This window comes from Fistularia commersonii, chromosome 1, assembly GCF_037954325.1.
Source record: "Fistularia commersonii isolate RoL2024-O1a breed Wild chromosome 1, RoL_Fcom_v1.0, whole genome shotgun sequence".
NCBI classification, from domain to species: Eukaryota; Metazoa; Chordata; class Actinopteri; order Syngnathiformes; family Fistulariidae; genus Fistularia; species Fistularia commersonii.
Genome location: NC_141284.1, coordinates 20336132 through 20356109, shown reverse-complemented (window position 1 = coordinate 20356109; position 19978 = coordinate 20336132). Strand labels below are relative to the sequence as shown.

General features: G+C 48.7%; 1 long non-coding RNA gene across 1 annotated transcript; it reads left to right on the top strand.

The window, feature by feature from the left end:
- Positions 1-1485: 1485 nt before the first annotated feature.
- LOC147237762 (uncharacterized) lies at positions 1486-11858 on the top strand. Its single transcript, XR_015106865.1, has 3 exons — positions 1486-1606; positions 3485-3568; positions 11751-11858. It is a non-coding gene; the product is annotated as an uncharacterized LOC147237762 (long non-coding RNA).
- The last annotated feature ends 8120 nt before the right edge of the window (positions 11859-19978 follow it).

Sequence of the window (19978 nt, the reverse complement as noted above, 5' to 3'; positions counted from 1 at the left end):
AACGTGCAAATTTGTTGCACCCCTCACACACACACACACACACACACACACACACACACACAGCCAGTTATGTCATAGTTTGGGGTGAGCTGCAGGAATTAACACCCCGCAGATCCACTGGGCTTGGAAGGGGGGGGGGGTGAAAGAGCTTGGCGTTCATCAGCGTCAGGCATGCCCCGCCCTGCCCCCCAACTCAGCATTAGGTCAGTTTGCAAATCTGTAATAAAACATTTATCTCGCTATTACTTTTCCTGACCTATTGGTCAAAGTTGCTAATGGCTTCCAGGGCTATTCCCTGCAGGATCCCCACATTGATTTTGTGCTCCACTGAAATATCTGCTCCGGGCTATTGCCACCGCTACACGTTGAAATGAAATTAGCGGCCCCTTTAAATTCCCGTCTATATCCTCCTTAAATAAATAAAAGGAAACTCCAGAATGCATAGCAGATGCTGAGGAAGGCCATCCCATAAATCTGGTGACGGGGCTGGGAGGGTTGTTTGGCAACAAAAGGAAATAATGCTTTCATAAATGCCAGAATGTCAAAATCACAGGCATTTGGCGAGGAATTTAAACTCCCAACCGAATCTGAGTCCGAGCTCCAAACACCTGAGAGAACTTCATTTTGAAGGTTGCAAAGCGTCAGACCCACTGAGACCCGTAACACACCCACAAACACACATACTCACACCTGCGCTTAATAAAAGAAAGAGGGATTCTGCGCATGCGTGGGACTACGAGATACGTCACCTGTCGGGCGGCTCTGCGGATGACGACGGCGTCCCCCCGCATTCTCAGGTGAGCTACTAAGTTGCGTGGACGTCCTGCAAGAGCAAGTCTGCGGGTGAAGTGCGTTCATTCTAATTTTCTTTATTATTTTACGCGGCGGAAGTGTGGTACCGGAAGTCGCTTGTGAGGAAAGTCCCACCCGTGGCTTCATTTTAGTCACCGCTTCATAGCGTTGCATGTTTAGTAGGCGTGTCTTCCTGCAGCGTGCACGCTAAAAAAAACAACGTGTGGGTTCTTGTGTTCCCACATTAAACGTATTATTTTCAGCCTTTGCACACACACACACACACAGACACACACACACACACACACACACACACACACACTCTTCTTTCAGTGAGCTCAGCCGCATTACATCATCGCCTCTGCAGCTGCGCAGTGAGATCCCATGTTGTGTCATCGCTGGTCCCCACATGTGCCCACACACACACACACACACACAAACACGCACACACGTATACACCTTCTCCGCTGGGAGCGCGCTTGATGTCGCCCTCCACGCTTCCAGGGCTTCGCAACAACAATAACAGCGTCGCTTGTCTGAATCCAAACCTGTTTACTGGCTGCTAATTGATGAGCGGGCAGGTTGTTTGTTTTTTTTTTTCTTTTAACCCCGAGGCTTCCATGGTGACGCCCCTCCCCCCCTCCTCCTCCCCATCCAGACTGCTCGCCATCTTGCTCCGTCATGATCAGGAAACATGACGCAACCCAACCAAGCTATCGGGATTGTCAAGGAGATTAGTATTATTCCACAACCTAAGACTGCAGGTTCGCTTCTGTTCCGTCCAATCCTAGGAGCGAAGACGCCGTCCAATCAAGTATGTGGAGCTGTGGAACGTGTCTTCTTTTCCATCCTTGGCCCGAGGCGACTCCCGCCGTTGTTGATGGCTATCCATTTACCCCCCCACCTCCTCCTGTCTATGGGAGGGAGGCAGCAGCAAGGGAGCATTAGCCCCATCTGCCACACTCATATTTACTATCCCTTCCCATTCGCTGTGTGTGTGTGTGTGCACGTGTGTGTTTTGCGTGTGTGCTTTAGCAGTCTGATCCAAACACCCAGGAGCTCGGGTGTGGACCTGAGTGACCCGTCTGCTCTGCCATTATCTCCTGGCTCCACCATTTGTTCGCAAACATCGGTCTGAGAAGGCCGGCGAGCGCCATCGTCCGAGCAGGCGCTCCTCTGACGCACGGCAGAAGATCTCCGCAGCTCATTTTGTCGTGTCGTTGTGTGACGGAGAGGGGGCGCGACCTCGCATCTACTCCTGCTTCCTTTCTCAACTATGAACCATTCTATTAATTACTCTACATTGGCTCCCCTGGATGGCATCTCCCAGATTCGGGCTTCGGCTTGCGCTCGGCGAACCCTCGGCATATTCCATCCAGTAAACAAATCCCGTAGCTGTGTTTTGGGAGGATGATTGCGCATGCACATACGCGCGTACACATACGCACATGTGTTGGCCTGATTGCGGTCGGCCGAGGCTTAAATGTGACTCAGCGATTTATTTGTCTCCACAGCAGTTGCAGGAAAAAGCTGCAGGAAAAAGGGCCGGCAGTTTTCACAGCAGACTCGCGCCTCAATCTCCTTTTAGCGCTGCAGAGTTTTAACTTTTAAGCTCTTTGGCCGTCCAGTCAAAGTAAATCGGTGTCGGCGTGTTATTTTAGCTGAGAGTTATCTTCTTGCACGGTTACATGTGCTGAAGAAATCCGTTTGGCCGACTGCCCGGATGCATGGATCTAAGACGGGAGCACTACCCCCTCCCCCAATCCTCTGCTTGGGAATGTCAGAGTGTGTGTGTGTGTGTGTGCGCGCGCGCATATGGTTTTCTAGGACTTTTCCTTTTCCTGACGCAGAGACTTAAAATAAACCGGGTGATATTAACCACCTCCCTGGCCGCTGAGTTACCACGCGGTTTGTGGCATGCGCACACTGCGATAGAGGCGCATGTCGGGCGGCGCTCTGGCTGGAACCCGAACGGAGTGGCGAGGAACGCCCCCCCCCCCCCCCCAAACCCCTCCATTCAATGACACCGGCAACAGGCCTGCCTCCCCACCCCTGGGATTCAGTTAAGCAGTAATCTAGATTCAAAACTGCGAAGGGAGCCCAGGAACTGCCCCCCCCCCCCCCCCCCCCCACACACACACACACACACACACAAAGCCAGAGCAGAACCAGCAGTTGGTCATTCATATGCATCTGAAATCTAACACCCTGCTGCCGTTCCCCTCGCCGGCCCCACCTCCCCTCACTCACCAGTGAGTCTCAGGCAATCTGACCGTTGTGCAGCTTGTGTTCCCCCCGCTTGCCCTCCCACCTCCCCCGTCTACTTGTGCACTGTCATGGAGTCGCACACTCGTTTACACGATTGTGTGTGACCAAGACGTGGGATTGGTTTTTTTTTGTTTTGTTTTTTTTTGTCCAGGGGAAATCCGCATTGTTACCTTTCACCTCAGGGTCCATTAGCATCACAGGGCATATGCTAAGCGCCTCTCGCAAACAGTGAGGCTCACAGGTCCGGGGCGTTTAGCGGTTGCTTTCAGAGGAGCTCAATGCGACCGAATGGTTTCACTGATTCGAGCTGGGCTCTGGGTGAAATCGAAAAACGTGCCCCTGTAATCCGCCCGCCGAGAGAAACTCCGCCGATTCGACATAAGTCAGCAGTCATGAAAAACTCAGTCACGTATCTTGTTTTCAGGAGCCGCCGAAGACCTTGACTCCTTTCCAAGTCATCGTGGATGGACGGATGATTTTGTGGAGAGGATGCCTGGCAGGCCAAGAGGTTAGTTGTTTTCGTCATGGAGACCGCCTCGCCTCCATGCCTGAAGCACCAGCTCTGTTTTTATTTCATTTATGAGTTTAATAGCCAATGCCACCTCTCTAAGCTTCTGATTTTCCTCCTGGATGTTTGGGTTTGAGTTACTGGTGGTTTGTGTCACGCATGGCAAGTTCTAAAAAGTGTCCATCTCGAATTTGGTTCCAGGAAGTAGCCCACCTCTGGGGAACCTTATAGTTTTTCATTCTCACATGCAGTGAGGGACCACAGCAGGAACCGGTGTGACACGAGGGTCTGTGACATGCACCTTCCACTCCACGCTCAAAAACAAACCACTGAAGAAGAAGAAGAAGACGAGGTGTTCATGTTCTGCATCGGGATGATCAGATGGTTGAAGTGTTTTTATCGTCTCCCGGCAATGCTTTGCAGCGTAAAGAATCCTGTCAGCCGTTTCCTGACTTTGCAGTGGTCGAAATCATAGATGTACCTCTCCGAACCCTGGAAACCCCTCTGAGACGCAGCAGGCCAGAAGAGCTTGGAGCTCTTGCTCGCTCCATTTCTCAGTGCATCTTCCCATTTTGTCTCAAGAAATCATCTGACCAGGATAGGTTTTAGAAATGGTGCTCTGTTACCTGCATGAAGTATCTGCCAATGGGTGTGGCTTATGAGTTCCACCAATCAATAAGCACCCATTAGTTCATATGGAACCGTGAAAAGACCCTGCCTCAGAGCAGGAGCCGAGTAGGAGTACATAGAAACAGACCTGAAAAGGTTCTAGGAACTGTAAAAAGTCCCTGCAGTGAGGAAAAAGGGGCTATTTAGGACATTTCTGCACAGATTCTGTTCATGAGGCCAAGTCTCCGCCAACCACTGATAGAAACAAGCATCAATGTCACACGCACAGACACACACACACACACACACAGCCTTTCTCTTGACGAGTCAGACTCATTGGTTTTGTTGAAAACCTCAGAGAAATGCTGTCTCTGGGTCATTACCAACACCCGGCGGGCAGTGAAGAAAGTCCTCGCAGATATAGAAGGACTACAGGCCCGCCTGCTGTTGTCTAGAGTGCCACGGTTCCAGGGTGACCTACATTTCCCTCCAACGGACATTTCATACCGAATTTGGTAAAATCATTGATTTTAGACCCGACAGGATTCGGTCAAAACGATGGTTTGTGGCTCTCCGGTGAAGGACACAGTGGTGGCCAAAAGAAAACTGCTCGTCTATGTTTTTTCTGCGAACAAGGCGAGCTGACTCGAATACACTGAGGCTCAAACCTAAAAGTCTGGACAGAGGAGCGCAGCACTGGGAATCGGTGAGGTTTGAAGTAAAAACACTGACAGAAGGCAGCCGACAGAGCAATAACTGCTGCGATCAAATTCCCTTTTTACAGTTTCCTTAACTAGAAAAGGCGAATGCGGTAATTAACGTGAGCGCCGGTCGTCCGGTTAAGTATATTACTGAGACAGACAGTGCCGTTTTCAGCCCCTCCTCTTAAAGCCTCGCTAATAGTTCCATTAGGTACGACCAGAATGTCACCCGTGTCTCTGTAGCCGCATTATCGCGGCGCGTTTAGATTAAATCGGCCGGCGGTGACTCTTTCGGCGTCTTGTAACCGTTTTTGTGACACAACAAAACACAATGCGGGTTCCCTCAAATCTGCCATCTAGGATTCGCCCTCCTGTCCTCTTTATTTAATCCGCCGGTTCCGAGAGCCACGATAATTAGAGGGGATGCCACGAGGCCCCCCGCCTCCTGACAAGTGATCAACAAACAATGATTTATGAGGCCATCTTGTATCAGGGGATGACCATTGATTTAAACACACAAACAAAACACACACACAGACGTGCACGCGGCGTCTGCCTCACATGACCCGCACACATAAATCAAATACAGTACCTGGAGCTGCGGTTTAGCTCGAGTTGTTTCATACCGCGTTCACGTTAATTAACATCACAAGTCCATGAGTTGATCCTGATGTTTGATCCGGCAGTACCGTCTTGAAATCCCCTTGAACATCTGAGACTTGTCTCCGACTTCTTAATTTACCAACGCCGGGTCCCAGCAGAGCAGCGTCCGTCGGTGGTTGAAGCGTATCAATGTGGCGGGGGGGTTGGCGCATCTGAGGTGACAGATAACGTGCATACTGTGTTTTATTATCCTGTCAACTGCCGGCGCAGAATGCATCACTCTTCCTCAGCAAAATCCAAGGATCGTATTTCCGCATGTACGTGGGAGCTGATTAATGAGTAACAAAATGGCTTTTAGTTATCCTGGGATGAAAATATTAACGCCGGGCACGGGGAGGCTAGGCGCTTTTATTAGGTTACCTGTCTGCTTCATCACCTAATAAATCAGTCATAGGTTTCGCAGCGTCAACGTGATTAAACAACTGTGTTTGTCTTCGGTTTAGTTGTGAAATTGAGATGAGCTAAATCTAGCTTAAAACAAGCTGATTTGAATTAGAAAAACGTAAACTTTTGTGCCGGCAAAAGTAGCTTTTGGCGACCGCCATTTCTTGCAAGCGCAGGAAGGGACGCACGTTTGAGAGCCTTTTCGAGACGCGGAACGGCGCCGGGATGAACTCAGCATTATTGTCTTTTCTTACCGCAGATTGATCGCCACTGCAGTCGGGTCGATATGTGTCCAAACATGACGTTAATAAGGTGACTGGACCGACTGTTCATACCATAATACAATGGAACATGATGAGGCAGAAGCACTTGCGTGTGAATATATATATAAATGTATTTAAGGCCATGTCTTTGTGTGAAAGACCTCACCAGGCGGTGATTAAGACAGCCCCCCTTCAGCTTGAATGGTATCTCCCGTCCTGGCGTCGGATGATAAGAACGGGTATCATTATGGTCATCGCAATTATAGTGTTGTTAGTGATTGCTGCTGGTCGCAGGCAGCAGATCAAAAGCAGCGGATCCATAATGATTAACCGCCATTGTCAGGGAATGACCAAGCGGCGCTCTCAGACCCCGCCAAAACCGTGCCACGCGCACCGTTGATTGACTCCTCCACCATTAACTCGCATTGTGGCGGTTGGAATAATTGAGCATGCGGAGTGAATCCAGTATTAGAGATTCATGCCTCCTGCCCCGCCTCCCTCGCCTCTTTGCTCCTCTCAGCCAGCGAGATGATTGAAGGGCCTCCGGTGTCCCTGCTCCACGTGGATAAGCAGTTGTCATAGGAAACGTCAATACTTGAATGGATAGACGGTTTTATCCATTGATTAAACGCTGAGCGAACGCACGGGTTCTCACCCCGTGCTGCTGGCCTCCATGCCTCGGGTTTTTTTTTTTTTTTTTTTGTGATTTAGGGCACAATCGCGCAATGGCGTTCAAATGCGGTGTCACTCCCATGCACCTCGACGTGTTTTGCGGGAGAATAATCGATAGCTTCATTTGATCCCCTGATAAGCGGGGCTGGAAAAGCAAGACTTGCTTTTTGTGAAAAGAGCCCGACGGTTATTGACGAAGCCACGACAAGTGGGAATTTACGTTTTGATAGCGCAATGCTATTTTGTAGCACTTTTTTTTTTTTTTTTCTTCCTATGCTGGTCGGCTCTCTAGCTTGTCATGGTTTGTATCTTCAAGCTGGAGCACAAGGCCGGGAAATATATTAGATGTCACGTTATGATCAATGTTCCACATCGTAACAACAACTAGCAACAACTCTTGCCAGCTAGAAATCCACATAGCTAGCGAGGGCCGATCTGCACCGCCGGTCACGTTTTATTCTGATAATGAAATGGGAGGAGGAAGTATGTGTGTGTCTGTGCGTGTGTGTGTGTGGGTGTGTTTGATTGACACCGGGCTCCACTGTAGTGCCTGGTCAAATAGAGCTCTTATTATCGTGGCTCATCTCATTTTTGACGGTCATTAGACGGCCGAATGGGAATAATCTGCCTGCGTCTCAATTAGAGGAAGCCAATTCTCCTGGCGTGCCGATGGCCTTTTGATGAACCGCCGAGTCTGACCAGGTGTGTGCTACCGCCAACTGCTCATGTGTACCCAGGGGATCCAGCGCGGTGTGGATGCTCTTTGTGAAATGCCAATGACGGCGCTGGAAATAGCCCACGCGAATACGGAACAAACATCGTGTGCGGTTGTTGTCGGTTTCGTTATTGGCAAACCTTCAAAAGGCCTCAGTAGATCTCCGGGATGCTCTCATTATGGGAATCCATAACCAACAGAAACGCCACATTGCGCGCTCAATATTAATTTCTCTATTCCGAGCTCTCTTTCATTTGATCCGTGTTTTATTATTATTATTTTTTTTTTCAGAGTTCACAGCAGATGCTTCGCTGAAATCTCGAAGTGACTCGCCTCCCCCCTGTATGCGACCTCTATAAATCTGAAACTGCTGCTATCAAGGACATCCTTTCACTGCTGTCCGCGGCCAAAGTGGCAGCGGTTGTTGCCCTCGGCATTAACCCCTGCTGGCTCCCGGAGGTTAAACTCCTCTCTTGATTTACGGCAGACACGGTGGCCATTAAAAGAGATGTAAATTTGGGCTGTTTGGTAGAGAGAAGACCTTTTCCTCCAAACAACGCTCTCAAACAAGGCTTGAGCATCCTCTTCATCTGCCCCCGTGACAGATGGATCATGTGCTCCAGTGGTTCCCCGAGTCTCTACGTAGGCATTGTTGTATTTTGTAGCCGTGGTGTTTGTCTCTGTCAGTTGTTGGAGTCACGTCAGTCTTTCATGTCATGTCCTGACATGCACTGCTGTTGTTTGTCACACACACACACACACACACACACACACACACACACACACACGCACCAGCAATTAGCCCTTGGTAAACCTCAGGCACATCAAAAGATGCTCCCTGGAAGCCCGAAGAAAGACCCAAACACACAAAAACATCTGGCGCTTCTCCCTTAATGTGATTGGCCCTAGCACCATCCCGTCAAATGCTATTACTTCTGGTTTCTGCACGCCATCGGCAAAAAAACAGCAAAATATATACGTAAGCCTCACTCCCAATCCCATAAATAATTTGAAAAATACATTTTGAAGCGGCGCATTGTAAAAATCAAAACTTTGTCAGGGCAGAAGGATATAGCTGCTTAAGGCCCGGTATGCTTGACATTTTCCCGCTGTAGGACAATTAAAGGCACGATCTAATCTCTTCTGATCTCCCCGTGTACCGCAAGCTTGTTCACATCAGCTCTATCACTTGGATTTTTAAAATTTTTTTATTTATTTTTTTTTGTGAGTTTTTACCCGTCAATATGGCTTGCTAATGTAAGGCTGATTCTTCCAGTGGCAGAGCACCGAAGCAGAAAGGAATTCCAAAAACACGAAAACCAACAAACATTGGCGTGTTGAACTTCATTTTTGTCATTTTTCTGTACTATAACTATGTTCTACCCTTCATTTTCCTACAGCCTACCTCAGTCTCTTGACACATACATACAACTTGAGTGTGTTTTGGGTTAGGTAAGAGACTTGGGTTAGGGTAGTCCAAAACCGCCTTACGTCGGTCAGTAGGAGCAGATCTTGGACGTAACTCGAGGACCCCCAGTGCCAGGAAAATAGAAGAGGGAATAGATTAAACCTCTCCAGAGCTGTAATTAATGCCGTACCACCGGCTGAGCACTGGGGCGCGCACACGCAAGCTAATCATTACTTGTGCTTCCCGTTCTCACGCGCATTTCCCAGCAGAGCTCGGCACCTCCGAGAGCACGGTGATAAAGTGGGTGGAGCCGGCCGAGAGGGAAAGAAGCCAGACGCGGCGCGAGAAGCGTCTGCCACCGCGGCGTCATTAACACCCATGGCGCTGGAGTTGGGGGGTGGGGTTGGGACAGGCCCCCTCCGAGCGCTGGGAAAGAAATTGCAAACCCAAGGTTTCTGATACAACCTGTTATTATTTTTGACACAAGCCATTTACAATAGCTATGAAGGTGGCAATGGAAAATGTAATATTGATTGTATGCCCTCAAGGCTTTGGTCCCCTGACTTCTAAACGTCACATGTTTCACATACTCCATGTTGGGTGTGATGATATGTTTTTTTTTTTGATGTTGTTTCTTTTCCACCCTCCCACACACACACACACACACACACACACACAGACACAACAAATCCCATTTTGGGTTGTATGTTGATACTCTCTTTGATGAGGTAATTACACTGGAAGGTGGGGGGGAGGTGGTGTTTTGGAAGTCAAGGAAATCCACATTACACGCCCGACAACAGGGTACGATACGGTTGTGATGTGACAGGCGTCGGTGTACCCGGTGGCGCCAATCACCATTTCATCTGTTTTTTTTCCACTCGCTGAATCCCGATCATGAGCCGCGACTTGTTTCCTCACCATGAAAACAAACTTGCATAGTCGCCACGCGAGGGGAATCTAGGCAAATGGCTCGCGTCGTCTGCCGTTTGTGAGGATGTGGTTCGGGGTTTCGGGAGCGGTCAGGGGGAAAGCGGAGGAAGCCGTTAAACTCCTGAATCGTGGCGGCAAAGCTAAACAAACCGTGGGACAATCGGGAAGGTAGGTGGCCTCTGGAATACCCCCCCCCCCATCTCAAAACAAACATGCTTAGCAAGGCCCTCAAAGGACAAGGTGGAGCGGAAGTCTGACTTTCTGTGGAGACCCGGAGGGGCGATCGGTGATTACACAAGGGGTCGTTTATCCGGTAGGTGTGACAACTGTGCGGTTGTTGCCAAACTGATTGCGGCGTCTTCACGACATCGACACCCCACCGCTGCCCTACCAGACGCTTCCCTTACAAAGCTAGCTTTGTATCGCACCTTGATGAGTTGAATTTCAAGGAGTAGCTTTATTAAACTTTAATATGCGCTCGGTAAGTGATGAAATGGAATGACCCTATTCTTTGTCAGAGGAATGTACAAGCAGTAGATGGAGCTGCGCGTAACATGAAATTCTCCTGTAAATGTAGTTGACACGTTTAAATGGGCGGCATGGTGGCGCAGTGGAGAGCGTCTTTGCCTCGCAGCAAAAAGGTTCCCGGCTCGATCAATAATGTTTAAATAAATAATTTCTTAAGTAAACTGACAGTCATTGGTCGGAAGTACAAATTAGAAATAGAGATGGACGGGGCAAGCAGGCGATTTGTCCACTTCGTATTTAGATCATATTCCATCTGGTTACTTTTGCAGTTATATATCAGTCATTGCTATAAAACAGTGCACAGTGTAGATTTATAGGTTGCCTTCAGTGGCACTGCACCTTTCTTGTGTTCCTGGGGTGGTAGCAATTCGCTTTTGTACCATTTGTACGGAAACTTCGGCGCTGTCGGATTTTCATGCAAGTCCTTTTTGGTTGTCATGGATTCCAATGTTGACACAGACACATTTAGTATCTCCCGGCCTTACTAAGGAGACGCACGGGCTATAAGCTTAAAGTTGAAAAAATATTGAGACCTGTTTTCTAGTTCTATCGTCACAAATTAGTCCCAAGATGAGCTGACGGAACTGTATTTTGTGAATAAATGCAGAGAGTAATAGTTTGCACAGCAGTGTTCCCAGTATTTTCTTTGTTCTCAGACCGCATGATGTTTGAGTTAATGCAGGGATCCAGCATGGAGAAATATACCACCATTCCGTCAGCGCTAATTGACTCCACATGCTCTCTAAGGCCGCGTATTACGTATAGATGTTAGTGAATCAGGCTTTGGCCGCACGCCGACAAAGAGCGGCTGCTATTCCGAAAGTGACCACTGCGAAAACAAGCTGACCCTAAACACTGCCCCCCTTCCCGAAAAAAAAAACAAAACAACGGATGTTGTGGCCAAACAGTCGGAGAAGATAAAAACAATCCGATCAAAAGCTAAGGGTGCCATCGGCGATGTGAGGTACAATTGATACCTTACATTTAATGGATAATCTTTTGGAAGCACCCTTCGGCTTTATTAGTTTTGATAACTGAAAGCAACTTTAAGCCGTACCATAGATTAGTCATTCTGTGGATGCAGAGCGCATTGATTAGTCATTGATTTACTTGAATCCCCTCTCAGAATGGCCGGAGTGCTACAAGGATGCCGGCGTGAGTCATGGCGCTCGCAAAACGGGACAACCATCCTCGGGGGAGGAACGCCTTTTAAATATCTGAGTGTTTGAAGTGTTTAGAGTTCCAGTGCTTTCATGTTGACGTGAAGCTAAGCCCCTGCTCTCTTTCTTACCTCTGTCCTCATCAGCGTCGTCCCCTCCACCGCCGCAGATGTCTTATTTCGTAAACGCGAAGATTTAGATTTGAGCCGAGGCTTCCCGTGACGAGCGGCTCGAGGAGATTTGACGTAAACCGGAGGGAGGGCCGTGAAAGAGGAGAGGCTCACGTAAGTGCCCCCGTCCCCTCCCCGCCCGCCCCCAAAGATAGAGCCCGCCAGGATCACAATGCTTTGCAGCGAAGCAGCGGGAGTCCCGGACGGCCGTCTCAAAAGGACCTGTTGAAGAGGGATGGGGTTCTGTCGTGCACAGGTTGAATGGGGGTCTTAGCGGTCAAGCCTATAGAATTGCTGCATGGACGCTGGAGAGGGAGCCGGTATGTGAAGGAGTAGTGGGGCGGGAGGTGGTGGTGGGGTTGTTGGTCATTATGTGAAGCCTAAGTACAACACCAGGCCCTCATTCTCCCGCTCCTTAAGGTTCACGTCCCCGCTGTGTTTACCACAGGCCCCCTATGGGTTCTTTTAAATCAGACAGGAATAAGAGGCATGGCCGTGCACTCCCACAGCTTCACAGTTACCTGAGGCTTAACCTTCTGACCCCAGCCCGGCAGGCCTCTGGACAGGACAAATTATATTCCCTATTAGCTCCTTTTGCGTCTGCATCATTTAATACAGCTTTTAAAATGTTTTTTTTTTTTTTTTTTTAAATCAGGGGAAAAACAATTTAGTAAATTGGACCGCGAGAGGGTGCGAGTTAAAGTATGACTTTACAAGCTCTTTTGTAATTGGTATGTAATTGGGTTTAGAATGTGATTACTGGGTCGGGATAAAGCCTTTTCCCTGATTAAAACATGGTCCCGTAACACTCTTGAAAACCTGAAATAAAGTCCAAACGCATATGTTTCTGAACAGTTGTGATGTGGTTATTCTTTTCCCTGCTTTCTGGATCATCTCTGAAACACTGCAGTTGAATGAGAAGTTCTGGGGCTGGATTTGCTTCTGCCTTTAAGTTTCCATTCGTTTGATATTCAGTGACTGTGCTAAAAACCAACCGACCTATTAGCGGTTTTATATTGAGCCCCCTGGGTCAGTCTGGTCGGTGGGTTTCTTTCAGCGTGGGTCATAAATTTGACATTTTCACGATATTTGGATCACAGGTTGATTTCAGCATTTTATCTCTATGACGTCAAGACGAGAGTGAGATTGTGATCCGCAGCTGTACCATGAGGTGTACTGGAAATATGTACTCTACTTTCTTTTTTATACCTTCAGATTTTCATTTATTTTTATCATTATTTTTCATGTTTTTATTTTTATTCATTTTTATTTTGGCATGTCTTGTCTGTTCTTAGTATGTTACGCTGCTCGGATCAAGTACATCTCATCTCAAAAAAAAAAAAGCAGAATTCCGCTCCTCCTATGACATCAGTGGAAGTCCCATCTCCAGAATATCAGTGGTGAACTGGATAGCATTCACACATTTGCACGCTGATGGCGACTGAGACTGCCCTGCAAGGAGCTAACCGGACCTTTGGAAGCATGCAGACATGCAGGGTTTGAAGCACTAACCTTCTTCTTGGAGGGACGCCCGCTGTACAACTGCCCACCATGAAACATATTGACTTTGGTTTCTTGCACCAAAAGGTCCCATCTGCTATTGTTTTTGAAGTCGCTAGTGAAGCATGCTGACTGCCGATCAGCTGCAAACACCTGCGCAAATCATTAAAATCCAGCGCCGGCCTCGGAGAGAACCCTGCCTGGATCATTTTATTTTGATAGCAGCACAAATGCTTCGGTTGGCAAAAAGTCCCCTAGCGTGAGCTACTTTGTTGAAGTGCTTTGCCATCCAGGAAAGGACTGACTCGGGATGGCGAACGAAGCACATGTATTTAATAATAAAATAGTACTCAGACTGACGTTGCTTTGATGGTTAGCATATTGTGTCATATTGCGCATGTCTTGTGTTGCATATCCAGTAACGCACCCTTATGTCCTCGCTAAGCTAAATGTGGGTTCGCACAGTCCTACCCCGTAGAATAGTTATCCGAAATGTGAATCTTTATGTACGTGTCGCAAAGCAAGCAATAGAAGCAATAGCAACTTTTAAGAAGCTGCTTCCGAAAGGACGGGACTTTAAGTGCACTTATTTTGGAGGATCAAGTCACATCACGGGCGACGTTTGAACCCCGAGTCCCCTCTGACTCTTGGCCTTCGAGTGCAGCTGCAGCGAGATCTGAGAGTCCCAGCCTGCAGGTCAGCGCACAATTAATCTTCACCACGAGGAATGCATAACGTTTTTAAAAGGGAGCTGACAATTACAAGCCGTATGAGGAACTAGATAACCGTCTCTTTTACTGTGATAGGGCTCCGCTGGTTTTGGGAAGTCTGGAAGTTTGGGAATATTCATCTAGCGGACCCGTGGAGCAGTTAGGAGTTCAGTGTCTTGCTCAACAACACTTCGACACACTAGGAAGAGACAGGAAATCGAAGCAGGAATGTTCGGTTCCAAGGACGATGGCGCCATGCTGCCCCAAATTTTTATTATTCATTGTAAATCCATGCAATGGTTATTCAAGTCTAAGGAGAACCTACCAAATCTAATCCCAAGTAAAGGGATTTTAAGGGATTTAATGGCCAAAACACATGTCACACGTTAGCTGAGAGCAACGACCGAATGCGGGCTGCCATCTCTTGGTTCTTTTGCTCCAGTTGTCGACCCCTTAATCGTGAATTTGCTTTTCCTACGCTGGTTGCAGCTGTTTTTGCCGAACTCCTTTCTTCAGTGTTGATGGAGAGACACCCCTGTGCCTTCCAGGACCTCACCGCCGCGGCTGACCGCGGGGCTATCTATCCCCGGACTTTGTTTTTGTTAAAGTCTGGGAAAGAGAAAGACACCGTCTAAGTTGTTTTTTTTTTTTTTTTTTCCAAATCCTTTGAAATGCGTCTGTGTGTTTGTGATCGATCTGCAGACCCATTTGGAAAACCCAGTGGAGAGGGGGAAAAAAAAACCCTGGTCTGGAGCTCCAGGGAAGCTCTTTGCTTTTGAAACACTTGAAACATTTTGATATGTCCCGGGCATCCATGGCTCCACAGGCTCCGGGATGAGTACGCCGGCTCCCTCTGAACTCCTTGCCAATTGGTGTCACAGAGGGACAGCCGGTCTTATTGTTCTCCCACTTTTTTTCCCTCACCAGTCTTATACAACGTTGCCTCGCCCTCCTCTTCTTCCCTTTCTCTTTTCAGTCTCTCCTTCCACTTCCAATTCCTTTGCAACTTCTGCTCTCAGACTAAACAGGGTCATATTTTGGATCTTTTTTTTTTTTTTTTTTTTTTTAGACTAACATTAGCTAGTTTTGGCAGCACGTTGGTTAGAAAGTCCCTGGTTCGATTCCGTCGGGGACTTTCTTTGTGGAGTCTCCACGTTCTCCCCGTGTTTACGTGGGGTTCCTCCCACATCCCGAAACATGGACGACACTAAATTGTGCACACGTGAATGAGAGGGTGAATGGTTGTATGCCTCCATATGTGTTAAAAGGGTTTACAGATAATGAATGAATCAATGAAAGAGTGAATTAGCTTGTTTTTCACATGGAACCTTGGCACCGTTCTCTCCTTCCTGTTGAAAGCAGAGAGGAAGAATCCCCAAGAAACAACATGAACATCCACTTCTCCTTTCTGTTTCTCGCTTCTCATGGGAGTCGGTGTGGCAGCTGCTAATCCTTTGTGCACGCACAACAGATATCTTATATTTATACGCACAAGGAGATCTCGTAGTACCGCGGGGAATGGGGGAGCTGGTAGATAAGATTGCAAATGTACCGTTTATACCGTATTCCAGCTCAGTCATTTCATTGATAAAACCGAGCCTCAGTTCAACAGGTATCACAGGGGTTTTCTGGAAATAAATACGCGCGTACGATGAGCGCCGAGCGTTTATCCGAACTTCGGCCCGCATTCCTGCGTGCGGCATCTCAGTAGCAGATGAGGTCACCACGTGGCGACAAGAAAGAACCGCGAGTTATGTGTCCACGGAGGGAGCGGAGAGACAGCTGACGGGGAGATGTTTAGACAGTTGCGCCGTGCAGGCCATTCCTCAGCCTTGCAGAGACATGTGTTACAGCTGGCAGTCCATTCGGACACCGCTACATATTTAACCAAATATACAGACGCAAAATATCGGGCAGGGTTCCCGACTCAACCTTTGCACCAACCCGATCCCACCCCTCGCCCCCTCAGGAACAGACCCTCCAACTCCTCTGCCAACATGCCGACGCTTTTCTTACACAAATACGCCGACGCAGACGCGAAATGTCAAACATAAGTATGCTTGATCATAAAATCATGTGTTTTTTTTCAATTCTTTTCTTGGCATGTTATGATTTTCAAGTCAGCCGCCAGAGTGACACACATCATGTAGAGATGGTGAGCCGAAGAAGTCTCTCGGATGAGGGGCGAAACGTCTTCGAGTGAAGATATTCAAAAAGAGTTGGAAAAAAAATTGTATAGAGGTGTACAACTTTTCACTCTCTCATTCATGTCATATGGAGGCATAAAACCATTCACAAGTCATGTAGAAACAAAAAAAAAAAGCATTCATTCCCTCACTGACGCCACCTAGAAACATAAAATAACTCACCCTGTTTATTCTCAAGTCACAGACATACAACCATTCACCCTCTCATTCACATTCCTGGACAACGAAGGGTCTCCAATGTACCTCCTGCATGTTTTTGGACTGTGGGAGGAACCTCACAGAGACGCCACGCGTGTCGGAGTCCAAACGGAGTCTCCAGACGGAGACTGTGAGGCTGAAGTGCTACCTTCCGCGCCGCCTTTCAAACTTCGAGCATTTCGTCGGTTGATGGAGGAATGCTTCAGCTTTGTCTCGCTGATCTGCCGAGGACAGAAAAAATATATTTATATTATACATCTAAATAGATAGAGGCTATATGGTGCCCCACCTGTGTGCAGACCTCACTTTCCCCTCTCCTTCTCTTTGCACTCCCAGTGAAAGGAACTAATCAAACATGCCATTTCCTCCCCTGCTCAGTGTTTCTGCTATTCGCAGTGCCCTCTGCAGGCTGCCTGAGCTAATTGTAATGATGCGCGCACGCCTCCCTGTGCGGCCGCTGCCGCAGCAAATGCCGCATACAAAACAGGAAATGTACAACGTTAAAACACACCGACGTGAAATGAAAATCTCTCGAACAAACGCATTAAGATTTATGAAATAATAACGCGCCGGTCCGCCGTGCCTGAAACACGTTTCGGATGTTTTCTTATTTGTTCGGCGGCGTGAGATTCCGCCGAAACCCTTATCACGTTGGCCGGCCGCCTGTTGTGATCGACGAGCCGCGCCGTGTTTTGTCGAGCAGTTCGGCGTGTGTGTGCTCAGCTGCTTAATAAAGCCTTCAAAGTCTGTTGACTGCTTTGGAGGTCTATGTAAGGCTGCCTGGGTGAACCTTCAGGGTCCTCCGTGTTAATTAACTAATTACTTTGCTAATTGGACAGGTTCGATGTGCCCCCTCCCCCCTTCCCCCAATGTATCGGTCCTCTTCTCCAGTCTGCATTCTAAAAATAAACGTATGAAAACCTCCAGGCTCCAGAAAAACATGGTCGGGTTCTGGAACTTCCCACCCGGAACGTAGATTAAAAGCCGCTTTCGGTCAAACGCGTCTCACAGCTTGGGTTTCAGCTTTCAGTGCATGTGTCGGATTTACACATAAAGCTGTTTCGAGATGTACGGATTCATGTTTTACGGTGTATTTGGCTTCTTGGAGAACCGGCGATGAGCAGAGATACGACCCGGAAAGAATGAAGCAAAAGGTTGCAAACGTTGGAAGTGAAGTTTCTAAGAAGCATTGTTTTTTTTGTTCTTTTTTACATGATAAACACGTGTTTGTCACAAAAGCGCCACTTAAAGTGCCATAATAGCTGATAATTGCCTCCTCAAAGATGGCTGTCAGTCACAGAATTGGACCCGTTTATATATTTATCTCAAGAATTGGGGTATTTCTGTATCCTTACTTTCACTGAATTTTAAAATGCGGAATTTTAAAAGAGGATCCCTGCTCGGATTCCCACAGGGAGGCCTTTCTGTGTTTCCATGTTCTCCCCGTGTCTGCGTGGTGTTCTGCCGGGTTCCGCCCACAGTCCAAACCCCAGCAGGAGTTTTTTTTTTTAGACACTAAATTGTGCTATGTGAATGAGAGGGTGAATGCATATGTGTCTCTATATGTGGCGCTGTGTTGGACCAGCTGAGGGTGAACCCCGCCTCTCGCCCGGCGACAGCTGGGCTCGCCTCCAGCTGAGTGAAGGATCGGCAGTATAGATAACGGATGACTGATGAATGAGTGAATGGTTTCAGGTGCCGAATCTTTGCTCACATCTAGTGTGTCCTAAAGGTGATAGTGGATATTTTTGTGTCAGTTAATAGGTGACAGTATCCTGTGTGATCACTCTCACTACGGTGCCTCTGACAGCTTCTCCTCTCAGCATTCCTTTTCTTTCCAGCTCTTTTATTTCCCACTCGATTCCCATTTTGCACCTATTTCCCATCGCTTTTAAATTTATCTTGACAGTCTCTCCTCCTCCCCTCCCTCCCCCCTTTTTGGAACAGGGAGTTCTGGGTTGGGCTACAGCAGCTGCAGAAGGAGCAGCTGTTTTGTGTGTGTGCATGTATGTATGTGTGTGTGTGTGTGTGTGTGTGTGTGTGTGTGCGCATGTATGTGTGCGTCCGTGCGTGCATGCTGCAGCTTGTCCCCTCCACCGGGCTTCTTTGGCAGGGTTGGTCCCAGCAGGGTGCCACAAACCTGCCAGCACCCAAGCCATCCAGAGGGGCAACAAACACACACACACACACACACATACACACACGCAGCAACATCACTTACAAACATAAGAAGTGGATGCAAAGGCCACACAAAACACAATTTCACACATACACATTCATATTCAAATACACTCCCATTCAGTGAGAGAGCCAGTAAATCATTCGCTTATGAACCTTTGCCAAAAGTATGGAAATCTGGGCTCCCGGCTCCTATGAGTCATCCATCCCCCTATGGAGGGCATGACAGACAGAATGCAATTCACAAATATCCCCCGGTACAAGTGTAAAAGGATAACGGATGAGGTAGGAGCCGCTTCATGTGAGGAGAGTTTAGAACTATGCGTCGTTCGTACGGCCGGCTCCAAGGTTTAGTGCCCGGGGCGGTGTTAAGCCGGACTCTCTCCGTGTCTGAAGGTGAAGGGGGATCATCACATTTCATAGTCAATGGATATTCCACTGAGGATTTCCACCCCTTCACAGCAGACGCGCGCACACGCCGGCGCACGCGCGTGAAATTATAGGTATTTTAAAAGCGTTCTCCAGTTGCTGTTGTCTTTGTTTTGTTGCCCTAATGAAGGGATACGCCCGGGGCGGTGCCTTTTATTTATTTCGCCGGTAAACAAACAAATCCACGGGCCGATCTTCGCTTCGGTACGGCCGCCGCATCGTCCGCGGGAGGGCGCTGGACAGGGCTGGAAATATAGATAACGAGAGGGGAGATTTAAAGGAGGAGAAGGGGGCTGCGGGACGCTCACAGGAAGCAGGAGAGGGAGAGAGAGCGGCGCTACCATCCAGTCGGCGGTTGGCGCTCTGGGAATATTGTCCTGTCATCGGAGCCAGCCGTGCAGAAGTGGAAGCGAGCTCTTCTGTCGCACCTCGCCGTCCGTCTGTGCCAGTGTCCCGCCTCGTCAGCGCCCGCTTTGAATGACCTCACTTCCTGCCAGAAACAGCCAGCCGGATGATGTATTTCTTTTGAACGCCCTGTTCGTAGGTGTCGTCCCCGCCTCCCCCCTCCCCCGACTCTCGTCACAGTCTAATTCCGATGTGGGAACGCCGGCGTTCTGCCTGCGGTCTCGTGGCCCTCGGCCCCGGGGGTCAGCTCTTTGGCCCGGAGGGGCGCCGCTCGGCTTGCTTAAGGAAACCGAGGGGGCGGGGGGACCGGGGCGGTGCGCTCGGCGGGAAGGACGAACAGCTGGAAGGCTGGAGGCCAGCGGGGGCCGGGAGAGAGGCCGCAGAGGTCACGACCATTGAAAACCTCGGCCGCCGGCTCAAAGGTAGCGGGTGAAAGAGGATCGCGCTTCTGAAGGGGAAAAAGAGCTCTTGTTCCCCCCGTGACTCATAAAGGACACGGCCGTGCAGTCAGCCACGACGGCTCCTATGCACGGGATGCAAAATGACTTATTGCATTTGTGCTGCAGAATAGTGATAA